General features: G+C 44.3%; 1 pseudogene; it reads right to left on the bottom strand.

Annotated features, from left to right (window-relative positions):
* Nucleotides 1–14,436: 14,436 nt before the first annotated feature.
* Nucleotides 14,437–16,025, bottom strand: LOC107969398 (epsin-2-like; annotated as a pseudogene).
* Between the last annotated feature and the right edge of the window lie 785 nt (nucleotides 16,026–16,810).

The following is a 16,810-nucleotide window of genomic DNA, read 5'->3' as shown; positions in this document are numbered from 1 at the left end:
TCGAGACCAGCCTGACCAACATGGAGAAACCCCATCTCTACTAAAAAAAAAAATACAAAAAATTAGCTGGGCATGGTGGCGCATGCCTGTAATTGCAGCTACTCGGGAGGCTGAGGCAGGAGAATCACTTGAACCTAGGAGGCGGAGGTTGCGGTGAGCCAAGATTGCGCCATTGCACTCCAGCCTGGGCAGCAAGAGCAAAACTCTGTCTCAAAAAAAAAAAAGAAAATATTAGCCGGGCATGGTGGCACACACCTGTAGTCCCAGCTACTCGGCAGGCTGAGGCAGGAGAATCACCTCAACTCGGGAGGCGGAGGTTGCAGTGAGCCAAGATCGCACCACTGCACTGCAGCCTGGGCAATAGAGTGAGACTCCATCTCAAAAAAAAGAAAAAGTACGTAATATTTTATGAAACCTTTGTCTTAGTTTTACCTTTAGAAGTATGTGTGAACTGGTTTATGATATGAAACCACAGTTTAAAAACAAAAAAAAAGAACAACCATTGTCCCCAAGTATAGTCCCTTGGAAAATAAGTCCTCAAAATCAAAGTAGGGAGTATATGGGTCAAAAAAGTTTGGAAAGTCTAAGAACCAATTTGCCTTTTTGAGATTCAAAACTCATATTAGTATGTTAAAGGCCTTATAAAGTCTCACCGTGAAGAAATCTGTGTAACTCCACTTTTTCCAATGATTGGCTGCAGAACTTTTTGCTGTATTCCAAGGATTACATCTATTCACATGCCCCAGTACAGATGTCGAGAGAAGCCACTATCATCTGTGCCATCACAGTCTCTGAATTCTACTGGCAAATTATAATCTCTGAGAGAGCTAATTTTTGTCCCTGAGTTTTAACTACTGCAGTCTAACCCAGATTGTTAGCAAGAGGGGACAATGGTGCATGTGTGTAGAGAAGTATAGACCATTGACAGTAAGGAAATAACAGCACCTGTGGATTTGCTCAGTTTTAGTCTGGTGTTTAGAATTAAATTGCTCCACTATGTCTTGCTTTTGCCCTCTCATTTAAATCCCAGAGTTTCTTCCAAGTCTGTGGCTAAGACTTCTTCTCAAGCTTCCTCCAATCTCAGCATGCTAATCTGGAGTCAGAGTGCAAGATCCCAGGGTCTTCCTTTGATGATACTTCCTGCAGCTCCACTAGTGTTACATTAAGAAGACTGAAGTCCAAAGTCCTGGCCAGGTGCAGTGGCTCATGCCTGTAATCCCAGCATTTTGGGAGGCCGAGGCTGGTGGATGACTTGAGCCCAGGGGTTCAATACCAGCCTGGGCAACAGGGGGAGGATACCTTGTCTCTACAAAAACACAAAAATTACTCAGGCTGCACTCCATCTTGGGCAGCAGTCACTCTCGTGTGTGCACGCACGCACACACACACACCAGTCCAAAATCCTAACATCTGGGAATGACACAGTAACCATCTAGCCTGAGATATTATAACCCTGGGAAGTTAGTGAACTCCTCTGTGTCTGCAGTTCCTATATCTAAAATAAGGAAGTTGGACATAGATTTTGGAGATCCTCTCCTGCATCAATATTTGGGCTTTTATCTGATGTTCTTGAAACTTCTTTCCTCATTCTCTTGGCTTTCCTCTCTTCCCCCTTTCTTTATTTACTTTCTAAAGTTTTTTTTTTTTTTTTTTTTTTTTGAGGATCTGCTTTTTACCAAGCATTGTATCAATTGCTGGAGATACAACAGTGAGCAAATTATTTTTACATTCTGTTCCCAGTAACCACCTGTTTGGACAAAATGGTGATTCCTTTAGATCAGGCCATTCTTTTACATGATCGCTATCATTATCACAGAAAACATTTCCTCATTTCAGAGAAACATGTAATCTGCTCAAAAAAATAAATCTATGCCAGGCACAGTGGCTCATGCCTATAATCCCAACACTTTGGGAGGCCAAGGTGGGTGGATCATTTGAGGTCAGGAGTTCAAGACCAGCCTGGCCAACATGGCAAAACCCTATCTCTAGTAAAAAAAAAAAAAACAAAAATTAGCTGGGCATGGTGGCGGGCACCTGTAATCCCAGCTACTCAGAAGGCTGAGGCAGGAGAGTTGCTTGAACCCGGGAGGTGGAGGTTGCAGTGAGCTGAGATCACACCACTGCACTCTAGCCTGGGCAACAGAGCAAGCCTCCATCTCAAAATAAATAAAAGAATAAATAAATAAATATATGACTCATATTGACATTAGAAAACAGATCATGCCAGTTTCCTGTTATGGATGCTTCCTCCGATAACATTCTCCTTTCCCTCTTGGAGAAAAAGCATGACATCATTTATTGCTGCCAATATCCAACAATAGCTGGTCAACATTCACTATGTATTCATGCTTGGAGTAGGTCTTATCCAGTGGAATTCTGTTCAGGCAAGAATCACTTCTGAGCTGGCAGATTGCTTTAAAGTTGAGTTAAATGAAAGTAGTAAGTGGGAGCTAAACACAGAATACACATGGACACAAAAAATGGAACTACAGACACTGGGGCCTGCTTTAGGGCAGAGAGTGGGAGGAGGGTGAGGACTGAAAAAGTGCCTATCAGATAGCATGCTTATTACCTGGGTGATGCAATAATCTGTACTCCAAACCCCTGAGACATGCAATGTACCCATATAACTAACCTGCATATGTACCCTTGACACTAAAATGAAAGTTAAAATAAATAAAAAAGAAAGTGGCTACTGATGCTAATGAAATTGATCCTTGAAAAAGGTGAAGTATCCATGTGAAGCCAGTATATCAAATATACTGAGAAGGTGGATACAAAATTAAAGGTCCCATAAAACTTTAGCATCATATTCTGCAAGTTTGCTTTTTTTTTTTTTTTTTTTTGAGACAGAGTCTCACTCTGTCACCCAGGCTAGAGTGTAGTGGCATGATCTCAGCTCACTGCAGCCTCTGCCTCCTGAGTTCAAGCGATTCTCCTGCCTCAGCCTCCCGATGTTGGAAACAGTGAGTTCCTCTTCAAAGGTTCTGCTTGTCCTCTATTTTCAGAGCCTAATTTCCTTGCCTCCTTGCCGCTAGTTATGGTAAACAATTTTCAGCTGTTCCCAATCTGTAACCCACATCCATTCCCAATCTGTAATCCACATCTGTTCCCAATCTGTAACCCACATCCATTCCCAATCTGTAATCCACATCTGTTCCCAATCTGTAACCCACAGCCATTCCCAATCTGTAATCCACATCTGTTCCCAATCTGTAACCCACAGCCATTCCCAATCTGTAACAACCCACACCTGTTCCTTATTTGGCACCCTTAGTTCCGAAACTGCTCTTTCCTCTGCTGTAGCTCCCACCCCTGTTCCATTTTGAAGTAGCCAAGTGGGATCAGCTTAGATTGTGCGGTCCCACCCCAGCCAGTGCAGACTGGACACAGTAGTAGGGACTGACTGTGTTAGGGATAAAAACCCATTCCCTTCTTTGTTTGGTGTATTCTTGCAGTGAGCAGAAGAACGAGCAGCGCTTCTGCAGAGGTAAATTTGCCTTGCTGAGAAATCCTTTATTTGAGTGCTCATTTTCTTTGTGACTCCGAGCTCTTATTTCCCGGGCTCGTCTGGGATTCCCATTCTCCTCTGGGAAAGGGTCTTCAGTCCCCTCCCATGAGGAGAAGCATCCCACTGCCTTGTTGTGGTGGCCTCAGGGTAAGGAATTGGGCCCTACCCGGTGTGATGAATAAACCTGGACACTCAGCAACGTGGGCAGAAAGGATCCTCGCATACTGCAGCAACCAGGTAACTCTGTGCACAGACCAAGGTAATAAACGTCGTGGGGGGGCAACAAAGTATTTCCTTGGTGGTCAGGATAAAGGCAAGAAATCTCCAGTAAGGGGGGGTTGAGCCTTTAGAGAAAGGAAAGGCAAGAAATCTCCAGTAAGGGGGGTTGAGCCTTTAGAGAAAGGAAAGGTAAGAATTCTCTAGGATGAGGGATTGGGCCTTAGGTCAAATCTCCAGGATGGGAAACCCCAAGTCTCCTTTATCCCCTAAAAACTACAGGAAGTAAGTCAGAAACCAACTCCTCAGAAAAGAATAGGGTTCCTACCTCCAAACAGTCCACCAGAGTATGGGATCCTGTAGACCACCTTCCCCTGCTTAATGCCCCTGATCCTAACCTCCCTCCCCCTCAGACAGCCACTGCTGCCCCAGATCCTTCCCTTACTCACGTTGTTCCTCCTCCTTATGACCCTGACTTTTGGGAACTATCATTCCATGAGCCTGCTCCTAAGTACCCTTCCCTAAAAGGATTTCAACGTGAGGTAGAGCAATGTAAAAAGGATATTCAGAACTTCCCTTTCCCCTCTACCTCTAGGGAATCAGCTCCAACATTCTTCCCCTTAAGAGAAGTGCCCATAGGAGGGGGAGCCATTGGCTTTGTGAATGTCCCTTTAACCAGCTCAGAAGTTTGAAATTTGAAAACAAAGTCAAGCCACTGTTAGATGACCCTTATGGAGTGGCAGATAAAATTGACCAATTTTTAGGACTCCAATTATATACTTGGGCTGAATTAATGTCCATCATGGGCATCCTCTTTTCAGGGGAAGAAAGGAGAATAATCTGTAGAGCTGCTATGGTAATTTGGGAACATGAACATTCTCACATCAAAATGTTCCCGCTGCAGACCAAAAATTCTCCGCCTAAGACCCCCAGTGGGACAATAACAATGCAGCTCACTGGGAAAATATGAAGATCCCCTTGGGCAGGGAATGCTAAAGACAAAAGATAGAGAATTGAAAAGACCGTCCCATGAACGAACTCCTTAGGGAAGCTCAGAAAGTATACGTAAGCAAAAACAAAAAGCAAGTATTATGTTATCCACCTTCCAGCAGGGGGCTCCAAAGGATAAGGCCCACTGAAATTACTCTCCATTGGCCTCCTTAACCATTTCGGATAAAAAGGCTTACAGGTTTCAAAGGGAAAACTCCAATTTGTAGAGCCTGAAGTTAAATACTTAGGGCACTTAATAAGTAAGGACAAACGAAGGATAGGACCTGAGCGAGTTGAAGGAATTGTATCCCTAACTTTGCCTAAAACTAAGCAGGAACTCCTAGAAAAGCCATTTTACCTCTTTGTTAATGTAAACAAGGGGGTAGCTTTAGGGGTACTTACCCAAGAACATGGGGGCCACTGGCAACCTGTAGCCTTTCTATCAAAGGTTTTAGACCCCGTAACCTGTGGATGGCCCGAATGTGTTCAATCTATTGCAGCCACTGCTTTGTTAACTGAAGAAAGCAGAAAGCTAATTTTTGGGGGAATTTTGGTTGTAAGCACACTCCATCAAGTTAGAGCTATTTTAAACCAGAAAGCAGGAAGGTGGCTCACTGACTCAAGGATTTTAGCGTATGAAGCTATCCTATTAGAAAGAGATGATTTAACACTAACCACTGATAACTCACTTAACTCAGCAGGTTTTCTAACAGGAAATCCAAATCTAAAAGGACCTGAGCATCAGTGTTTAGATTTAATTGATTATCACACAAAAGTCAGGCCCAATTTAAGAGAGACCCCTTTCAAAACAGGACAGCATTTATTTATAGATGGCCCTTCCTGGGTAATTGAAGGAAAGAGACATAATGGGTATTCAGTAGTTGATGGGGAAGCTCTTGCAGAAATATAGTCAGGAAGATTGGCTAATAATTCGTCCACCCAAACTTGTGAATTGTTTGCATTAAATCAGGCTTTGAAACACTTGCAAAACCAGGAAGGGACTATTTATACTGATTCCAAGTATGCCTTGGAGGCGGGGTAGCTCACACCTGTGGAAAATTTGGACTGAACGAGGTCTCAATAGCAAAGGCCAAGACCTTGTCCACAAGCAATTAATCACTCAAGTATTAGATAACCTCCAGCTGCCAGAAGAGACAGCTATTGTCCATATCTCAGGACACCAAAAAGGTCTCTCTTTTGAAAGTCGAGGGAATAACCTTGAAGATCAAATAGCCAAACAAGCTGCCATTTCCTCTGAAACACCCGTTTTTCACCTAATCCCTTGTCTTCCTCCCCTGACCAGTCCCCATCTTCTCTTCCACTGAAAGGGAGAAATCAATGAAAATAGGTGCCAAAGAAAATTCAGAAGGGAAATGGGTGCTACCAGACCAAAGATAAATGTTATCCAAACCCTTCATGAGAGAAGTCTTATCTCACTTGCATCAAAACGGGACCTCAAGCTATGTGTGATGCAGTTCTCAGGGTTTATGGATGTATAAGAATTTATACTCTGGCAAGACAAGTTACAGATAGTTGCCTAATATGCAAAAAGACTAATAAGTAGACCCTTAGAAAACCACCCCTTGGTGAAGAAGTCCAGGATTAAGACCATTCCAAAGTGTCCAAGTTGATTACACTGAAATGCCCTCAATCATTCGCCTAAAGTACTTATTAGTGATAGTAGATCACCTTACTCACTGGGTGGAAGCTATTCCCTTTTCAAGTGCAACTTAATAATGTAGTCAAAGCATTGATTGAAAATATTATACCCAGGTATGGACTAACAGAAAATATTGATTCAGATAATGGGACTTATTTCACTGTGCATGTCATTAAGAAATTAACCCAAGCACTAGACATAACATGGGAATACCATACTCCCTGGCACCCACCTTCATTGGGGAAGAGTGGAGAAAATAAAGAGTCACTTAACCAAATTAGTCTTAAAAGATTCGGTTGCCATGGACTAGATGCCTACTCATTGCCTTGTTAAGAATCTGAACTGCCCCTCAGAAAGATGTTGGTTTATCTCCTTATGAGATGCTATATGGGCTGCCCTATTTACACTCCACTGCTGACATTCCTATGTTTGAAACAAAAGATCAGTTTCTCAGAAATTATATACTTGGTCTATCTTCCACTTTCTCTTCTCTCAGAACTAAAGGTCTTTTAGCACAGGTGCCACCCTTAGAGTTCCCAGCACACCAGCATCAGCCTGGGGGTTATGTCCTCATCAAAAGTTGGAAAGAAGGAAAACTAGAACCAGCTTGGGAAGCACCCTACCTAGTGCTTGTAACCACTGAGACTGCAGTCCAAACAGCAGAAAGAGGATGGACTCATCATACCCGAGTCAAGAAGGTGTCACCACTTCCAGAGTCATGAGCCATTGTTCCGGAGGAGAGTCCTACCAAACTAAAGCTAATAACAATTTAACCCTCCTATACCTCCTTTATCCCTTCCATACCCAGTGACCACTTGGATGGTCTTCCATTCGACAGGGCATGAGCTTTATGGTAGCTCTCTTCCAAGACCCCACAGCCTGGGGTAATGAATTCTGCTGATCTCTTTCTCTGCTACTCCCTAAAGTCTGACACCCTGTGGGTCAGCCTCCGAGGGCCATCCAGCCTCTGTCTCCTGATGCCAATTTTACCTCCTGTCTCTCATGACAGGAGGAAAACTTAGCATTCCTTGGAGACGTAAGGGGATGCAGTGAGCTTAAGCCCTTCCAAGAGCTTACCAACCAGTCTGTCCTGTCCTTATTCCATCCCTAATAACACAGCCCCCAGTGGAACAATTACAAAGGCATTACAAGGCCTTACCTCTTGCAATTGTTATAGGTGTACTTATTCTTGTAGGATGCTGCATCATACCCTGTATTCATGGATTGGTGCAGAGACTTATAGAAACAGCTCTCACCAAAACCTTTAATTCTCCCCCACCTTACTCAGATAAACTCCTACTTTTAGAAAACCAAGCAGAACAGCAGAGTCAAGACATGTTAAAGAGTTTGAAGAGGAAGAATTATGAAAATCAAGAGGGGGAAGTAGTAGGAAACATTGAGTTCCTCTTCAAAGATCCATTGTCCTCTATTTTCAAAGCCTATCTTCCTTGCCTCCTTGCCCCTAGTTATGGTAAAAAATTTCCAGCCATTCCCAATCTGTAATCCACATCCATTCCCAATCTGTAACCCACATCCGTTCCCAATCTGTAACAATCCACATCTGTGCATTATTTGGCACCCTTAGTTCCGAAACTGCTCTTCCCACCGCTGTAGCTCCCACCCCTGCTCCATTTTGATGTAGCCAATCAGAATCAGCTTAGGTTGTGCAGTCTGACCCCAGCCAATGGGGACTGGACACAGTAGTAGGGACTGACTGTGTTAGGGATAAAAACCCATTCCCTTCTTTGTTCAGTGTGCTCTTGCAGTGACAAGAATGAGCAGCACCCTTCTGCAGAAGCAAATTTGCCTTGCTGAGAAATCCTTTATTTGAATGCTCATTTTCTTTACAACTCTGAGCTCTTATTTCCAACACTGAGTAGCTGGGATTACTGGCATGTGCCACCATGTCCAGTGAATTTTTGTATTTTTAGTAGAGATGGGGTTTCACAATCATGGCAAGGCTGGTCTTGAACTCCTGACCTCAAGCGATCTCCCCACCTTGGCCTCCCAAAGTGCTGGGATTACAGGCATAAGCCACCAAGCCCAGCCTGTTTGTTTAAGAGACAGTGTCTTACTCTATCACTCAGGCTGTGGTACAGTGGCACATTATAGCTCATTGCAGCCTCAAACTCCTGGGCCCAAGAAACTTCCCATCTCAGTCTCATGAGTAGCTAGGACTATGGGTGCAAGCCATCACAACTGGTTAATTTAAATTTTTTTTTTTTTTTGGCAGAGACAGGGTCTCACTATGTTGCCCATCCTGGCGGTGGACTTTGGGCCTCAAGTGATCCTCTTGTCTCAGCTTTCCAAAGCACTGGGGTTCCAGGTTTGAGCCACAGTGCCTGGCCTTGTTCTACAAGTTTTCTTAAAAACAAAAATAGGCCGGGTGCAGTGGCTCATGCCTGTAATCCCAGCACTTTGGGAGGCTGAGGCTGGTGCATCACAATGTTAGGAGTTCGAGACCAGCCTGGCCAATATGGTGAAACCCTGTCTCTACTAAAAATACAAACATCAGCTGCATGTGGTGGCAGCTGCCTGTAGTCCCAACCACTTGGGAGACTGAGGCAGAAGAATACCTTGAATCTGGGAGGCAGAGGTTGCAGTGAGCCAAGATTGTGCCACCGCACTCTAGCCTGGGCGACAGAACGAGATTCCATCTCAAAAAATAAATAATATAGAAAAGCTGGCATGCTTTGTTTGGTTAGATTTTTGGTTTTTTTATTTTATTTACTTTTTTTTTTTTTTTTTTGAGATGGATTCTCATTCTGTTGCCAGGCTGGAGTGTAGTAGCACAATCTCAGCTCACTGCAACCTCCACCTCCTGGGTTCAAGGGATTCTCCTGTCTCAGCCTCCAGAGTAGGTGGGACTACAGGCGTGTGCCACCATGCCCAGCTCATTTTTTTGTATTTTTAGTGGAGATGGGGTTTCACCATGTTGGCCAGGATGGTCTAGACTTCTTGACTTCGTGATTTGCCTCGGACTCCCAAAGTGCTGGTGTTACAGGCATGAGACACCGTGCCCGGTCTCTTTTCTTTATTCTTTCTTTTGGTCTCACTCTGTTGGCCAGGCTAGAGTGCAGTGGCATGATTATACCTCACTGCAGCCTCGACTTCCTGGGCTCAAGCACTCCTCCCACCTCAGCCTCCTGAGTAGCTGGAACTACAGGTGCATGCCACCATCCCTGACTAATTTTTAATTTTTTTGTAGAGAAGGGGGTCTTGCTATGTTGCTCAGGCTGGTCTTGATTCCTGGGCTCATGTGATTCTCCCACACTGGCCTCCTAAAGTGCTGGGATTACAGGCATGAGCCACCATTCCCAGCCTGGCTTTTCGTTTAACAACATTCAGAAATACTTTTGGATTGCCAGCTACATACATTCCAATACCTGTAAAACTTTTTTCTTTAACTTTCTATTTGTTAAATGACATTATAAGAAGTACACTGTCAAGATGGTAGAAGAGAACATTGCATTGTACTTCACACTGGTCAGATCTCATCCGGAACTGCGTGTTCAATTCTAAGCATTGCATTTTTAGGGCAATACAGGCAAATAAAAACATTCTTATAGAAGAGAGGGGGAAAATGGAGAGGGAGTTTAAAATCATACATAAACGAACATGCTAAAGAAGGTGTTTATTTTGGGCCGGGCACGGTGGCTCATCCCTGCAATCCCAGCACTTTGGGAGGCCAAGGCGGGTGGACCACGAGGTCAGGAGTTCAAGACCAGCCTGGCTAAGATAGTGAAACCTCATCTCTACTAGAAATACAAAAATTAGCTGGGCGTAGTGGCAGGCACCTGTAATCCCAGCTACTCAGGAGGCTGAGGCAGAGAATTGCTTGAACCTGGGAGGAAGAGCTTTCAGTGAGCCGAGATCGCACCACTGCATTCCAGCCTGGGCAACAGAACGAGACTCCGTCCCCGCCCTCCACCGCCCCCCCCCCCCCCCCGCCAAAAAAAAGGTGTGTAAGAGAAAGGTAGATGGTCAGGGCACACAAAAGCTAGCTAGCTCTCTTCAACTATGTCCAAAGAGACAGCATTCTCTTTATATGTCGCAATGGAAAGTAAAACCCAGAAAAAGGCTAGAAGTCATGAGGAGTCATGTTTCAACTCAATCTAAGACCTAGATTAGGTCTTTGCTTTGGTATTCAATGAATTCTGGATTATCAGCAGTAAACAGGCTTAGACTAGACTACCACATTGCTGGAATATTGTAACTTTTTTTGAGACAGAGTCTCACTCTGTCGCCTAGGCTGGAATGCAGTAGCACAATCTCAGCTCACTGCAACCTTTGCCTCCTGGGTTCGAGTGATTCTCCCACCTCAGCCTCTCAAGTAGCTGGGACTACAGGTGCCCACCACCACACTGGCTAATTTTTGTAATTTTAGTAGAGACAGGGTTTCACCATATTGGCCAGGCTGGTCTCGAACTCCTGACCTCAAGTAATCCACCCACCTCAGCCTCCCAAAGTGCTGGGATTACAGGGCTGAGCCACCGGGCCTGGCATGTAGCTTTTAATTCTATTTTGAATATTAGATTTTATGTTCCTTCTTGATCTTTAGTCAATGTGAAACTCAGAATCTGATGAAAACTTAGGCCACAATTTGTAATTCTACAATACATTTGAAAAGCTTTAGCTTATATAAGTTGACATAAACCTAGGTATTTTCTTTGAAACCCTGTTACTCACTGCTCTTAACTAATTGCAAGTTGTGCCTGATCTCATTCGTATTTCTGATGTATATTTCCAAGGATAAATACTATAAAATATCTCATGACCTTAAGGACACAGTTCAGAGATATGGATTACTTACAGAGCCAGAAATATAGCTTTTCAGCTTTTTAAAAATTGAAACTTCAAGTGTATTTTTTTTTAAAATAGATTGAGTTCAACCTGTCCTGCAATTTTCTGGAAGAAAACCTGCTATCGGTTTTCAGAGAATCATCCTGGGAAGTGCTCTCTGACTTTCAGAAGGAGGATGGAAATCATATCCTATGTATATCGCATCCAGTGGATGGGCAGAGTGCCTCTAGAAAGTATTACTCACGGATGCACTGCTCTGAGTGAGGGATGAGTGTGAGGGTCATAGGATCCAGGCAATGCATACGTGGGGGTGGGGCAGGGAGGAGAGAAGTAGGAGGATGCAGATCAGCAGGAGAGGGGGAGGACTGGCAGGTGTCACAGAAAGTGGTGGTTAGAACCTTTAGCAGAGCAGCTGAGATTGTGCAAAGATGCATGCAAGGAGACTGTGGAAAAAGCAAGTGTCTTTCCCTTTCCTGAAGGACACTTAGATGGATGAAAGGAGAATTGTATAATCAGATTTCAATCTATTGATGTTGAAAATGGAGACACTTAACAGATTCTGATGATGGTAATAATACTACTTTTTGTCTCAATGCTATCTTATATTTTTCAAAATTCTTTCACATTTTTTATGGGACCAAACATAACATTGTAGAAATGTTAATGTTTTCTTGAATTTTTTGAAGCCCCAAACCTGCTTGCTGACTGCCAAATTCAGAGTATCAAATGTCATTAAAGGTCAGTGAATTCAGTGGGTGTCCGTGATGTTGTCTGCATTTTACTCCTGCAATAACTAATACAAAGATCATGTTCCCAACCTCACATTCTAGCCTACTGTGTAGTTTGGAAAGTTAGAGTTTGTAATTCTGTGGTGCAGAATATTGTCCAAAGAGAGTTTGGTCAGGACACTCACTCAAATGCTTAAAAGCATGAAGGGTCTAGGATGCATTTTATATATTTATTCTGGTTTATTCTAATAAACTTTATGTTAATGTAGTTTTAGGTCTTGTGCCAGTGATTCCTCAAACTAAAGCAGAAATGTTGAGTATTATTTTTGAAATTAATAACTAAAAGCCTTTGGCCGGGTGCAGTGGCTCATGCCTGTAATCCCAGATGGCAAGATGGCACCATTGCACTCCAGCCTGGGCGACAGAGTGAGACTCCGTCTCAGATGGAGTTTTGCTCTTGTCACCCAGGCTGGAGTGCAATGGCACAGTCTTGGCTCACTGCAATCTCCACCTCCCAGGTTCAAGCGATTCCCCTGCCTCAGCCTCCCGAGTAGCTGGGACTACAGGCGCCCGCCACCAGGCCCAGCTAATTTTTGTATTTTTAGTAGAGACGGGGTTCCACCATGTTGGTCAGGCTTGTCTCAAACTCCTGACCTTGTGATCCACCCACCTCGGCTTCCCAAAGTGCTGGGATTACAGGCGTGAGCCTCTGCACCCGGCCCAAAAATATTCATATAGAAGAGTGGGAAAATGGAGGGGAGTTTAAAATCATACATAAAGGAATGTGCTGAAGAAGGTGTGTATTTTTGGACAAGAGAAGGTCAGATTATCAGGGCATGCAAAAGCTGGCCAGCTCTCTTCAACTATATCCAAAGAAACAGCATTCTCATTATATATCACAATGAATATATACTAATGGCCACAAATTAACAGTCTTACAACTTAAGGTCTTTCTCTGAAAATCCCAACTCTATTATTTCTCAAATACATATTAAGAATTATATTCAGACCCACTTAACAAGTATTTATTAAGGATATAGCCAAAATACCAGTTATGACATTATGAAGCATTGTGGCAACAGAAAGGATATAGTATATAATGGATAAGAGTATGGAGTTGGCCAGGTGCTGTGGCTCACACTTGTAATCCCAATACTCTGAAAGGCTGAGGTGGGCAGGTTGCTTGAGTCCCTGAGTTTGAGACCAGCCTGGGCAACATGGCGAAACCCTGTCTCTACTAAAAAATACAATAGCTGGGTGTGGTGGTGTGTGCCTGTATTCCCAGCTACCTGGAAGGCTGAGGTGGGAGCATCGTGTGAGCCCAGAATGTCGAGGCTGCAGTGAGCTGAAATTATGCCATGGTACTCCAGCCTGGGAGACAGGGTGAGACCCTATCTAAAAAAAAAAAAAAAGTAACAGTAGGGAGTCAAGCCATACTGTTTAAATTCTAAGTCTGCCACTTACTACAGGGGATTTCTGAGGGAAGTCAATGAATTTTGTGCCTTTGTTTCCTTGGTTGTGAATAATAAGACCTACCTCTGAGAATTGTTGTGAAGTTTCAATGAATCAATACATGTAGAACACTTTGATATTGCTTGGATTTAGGTAAACACTCTGTAAATGGTAGCTATCATTATTCAAGGATGTCTACTTGGAGTTCTAAGAGTTAAGCAGAAGTCTTCTTTTTTTTTTTGAGACAGAGTTTTTGCCCTGTTGCCCAGGCTGGAGTGCAATGGTGCAATCTCCATTGCACCCTCTGCTTCCTGGGTTAAGCAATTCTCCTGCCTCAGCCTCCCAAGTAGCTGGGATTATAGGCGCATGCCACCACACCCAGCTAATTTTTGTATTTTTAGTAGAAACGAGGTTTCACCACGTTGGCCAGGCTGGTCTCGAACTCCAGACCTCAGGTGATCCACCTGCCTCGGCCTCCCAAAGTGCTAGGATTACAGGTGTAAGCCACCACACCTCACCAGTTTTCTTAACTTACCACAGAGTTTGAAGAACAGGAAAAGAATTTTAGAACCTTAGACCTTTATAGAAAGTATGCTTCTTACTGTTTTCAGTATTTTATTTTATTTTTATGTATTACTTTTTTCAGTCAGTGGAAAGACATTTAATATGAGATTAAACAAACAAGATTATCAGCCAGGTGCAGTGGCTCACATCTATAATCCCAGCACTTTGGGAGGCCAAGGCAGGTGGATCACGAGGTCAGGAGTTCCAGACCACCCTAGCCAACATGGTGAAACCCTGTCTTTACTAAAAATACGAAGAATAGCTGGGCGTGGTGGTGGGTGCCTGTAATCCCAGCTACTCGGATGGCTGAGGCAGGAGAATCATTTAAACCCAGGAGGGAGAGTTTGCAGTGAGCCGAGATTGTGCCATTGCACTCCAGCCTGGGCAACAGGGTGAGACTCTGTCTCAGAAAAAAAAGAAACAAGATTATCAAGAAAAAGCATTAGTTTCCTCCTGGCTACCAGAGTCAACTCCCCATTGGATATGCAGCAGGACAACCCTTTGCTGCCAGACCCGCTCTGAGGAGGAAGCAGACAAGACCTGCCTCTGCCCACCTTCTGCCCAGATGTACAGAATGAGACCCACAGAGCAGCAAAGGGCCTTAGAGACCCCTGAACCAGAGCAGCCAAGGGGCTAAAAGTCCCTTTATAACCAAACTCAATCCAGACCAAGGACAATTTGCCTGGGCTGCCAAAGGCTCAGTACCGAGGATAGATTCAAGCTCTGCGGGGGCCACCACTCCCTAAGCCTGGGGACACCCATCCCACCTGTCACCCATTGCTGCTGCTCTGGCAAAGGGTGAGAAGCACTTCCATTACTCACAGCCATGATAGGAGCCCGGGGACACCTGGCCTTACCATACTCCTGCTCCGAGTGGCTGGTGGAGAGGTTGGGCTGGCTGGAGCCTCACCCAAGGTGATCTGGTTGCTGCCCATGCCAGTGGCAACCTCGGCCATGTGCTCTTTGGTTTTGAGAGCCTGGGCCCCCTCAGCTTTCAGTCATTCCTCATCTTTGAGGAGGGCCACCAGTTGCTTTGACTTCTCATGCACGTTGATGCCCTGGTCCTTGCCATCTTGGTCAATGTACTGGAAGTCCTTCAGGGTCTGGATGGCAAAGATGATCTCACGGCACTGCTGGGCCATGCACTCGGAGCCTGTCTTGATGAGGTAGTCCAGCAGCAGCAGCTCCTTGTACACATGCTGCCAGTTCTTGCTATGGTCATTGAGCCGCTTCCACATCATGCTCATGATCTCCGAGAAGGCCACCATGTTGTAGGTCAGGTCCGCAATCTCGGTCATCAGAGAGCTGGATGGGCCCCATGGGTCATTGGAGGTGGCCTCCCGGACTTTGATTTCTGCCTCTAAGTAATTTTTCACAATGTTTTTCATCTGCTATCTGATAGATAAAGTCGTCATTTTTCTTTGTTACATATTTAAAGCCCTTCAAAGAGAGAAACTTTCCTGTCCTTGGTAAGTGCACACCCAGTGAAGGTTCAGTTTCCATAATCAAGCTGGAGCAAGAACCCTGAACGGTCATTTCCTCCTTTGGAGGCTCAGATCCAAAAAGCTGGAAGCCATGACTAGGCTACAGTGAGGTCCACGTTTGTTACATGAGGCTCTGGTCCACAAGTTTGATAACCTCCATCTGCTTCATCACCATTGAACACCTAGCACTTAGCACTGTGCCTGACACAGAAATGAAGACTAAAATCCTTGGAATCTCCACAGTGATGTCTTTTTGCCTGTGAATGATTGACTGAGGGCTGGCAGCCCCTAGGCAACTTCAGGATGGGGTTGGTCACCAGAAAGGCAAAGGCAGGATCAGTCCCGGGAGGGGACTGAAGGTTAAGTTTATCACCAATGGCCAATCATTTAGTCAATCGTGTCTCCATAATGAATCCTCCAGACAAACATAAAAGGACAGGTTCAGGAAGCTTCTGGATGGCTGAACACATGAAGGTTCTTGAAGGGTGGCACCTAGGTATGGCATGGAAGCTCTGCACTCCTCCCATACCTGGTCTATGCATCTCTTCATCTGTATCCTTTGCAATATCCTCTGCTCCTCCGGGCTGGCGTGGGTGTGCCGCCAGCGCTGGGGAGGTGGGAGCTACCAGAGCCCACGGAGCCGCGGCCGCCACGTCTGTCTCTGTTTTCAGAATTTTAATTAATGGACAAAAGTAAATATAATATTTAGATATGTATCATCTTTTTTTAAAAAAATAGAGAATTTAGATATATGTAGATTAAGGGACTTGCCCAGGGAATGAATGAGGAAGACTGGCATAGGGATTCTGTCTTCTGATAGTCTGATTATCTCTAGAGCATTGCTTACACAGGTAAACCATAATCTTCAAGCAAAAGTAAATAAATACCCAGAGCTTATTTTGGGTTACATATATTATTAATACTTTTGTTCCCTTTGGTGTCTTTATAAACATAGTTTTAAATGGAAAGTGATTGATATGGTTTGGATGTGTTCCAACCCAAATATCATCTTGAATTAGAGTTTGCATCATTGCCACATGTGTGGGAGGGACCAGGTGGAGATAAATGACCCATGGGGATGGTTTCCCCCATCCTGTTCTCATGATAGTCAGTTCTCATGAGATCTGATGGTTTTATAAGTGGCTTCCTTCTTCTTCTTCTCCTTTCTGCTGCCATGTACAGAAGGAAATGTTTGCTTCCCCTTCCACCATGATTTTAAGTTTCCTGAGGCCTCCCCAGCCCTGTGGAACTGTGAGTCAATTAAACTTCTTTCCTTTATAGATTACCCAGTCTAGGGTATGTCTTTATTAGCAGCATGAGAACGGACTAATACAGTGAGTTAAAGTCCAAGGTGAATTTATCTTAGTGAATTGAGTCATTTTACCTTTCATTTGCCTTTCCG

The sequence above is a fragment of the Pan troglodytes genome, chromosome 17 (genome assembly GCF_028858775.2).
Source record: "Pan troglodytes isolate AG18354 chromosome 17, NHGRI_mPanTro3-v2.0_pri, whole genome shotgun sequence".
In the NCBI taxonomy this organism is placed as follows: Eukaryota; Metazoa; Chordata; class Mammalia; order Primates; family Hominidae; genus Pan; species Pan troglodytes.
The sequence above is the reverse complement of the archived record's forward strand: the minus strand, read 5'-3'. Positions and strand labels throughout refer to the sequence as shown.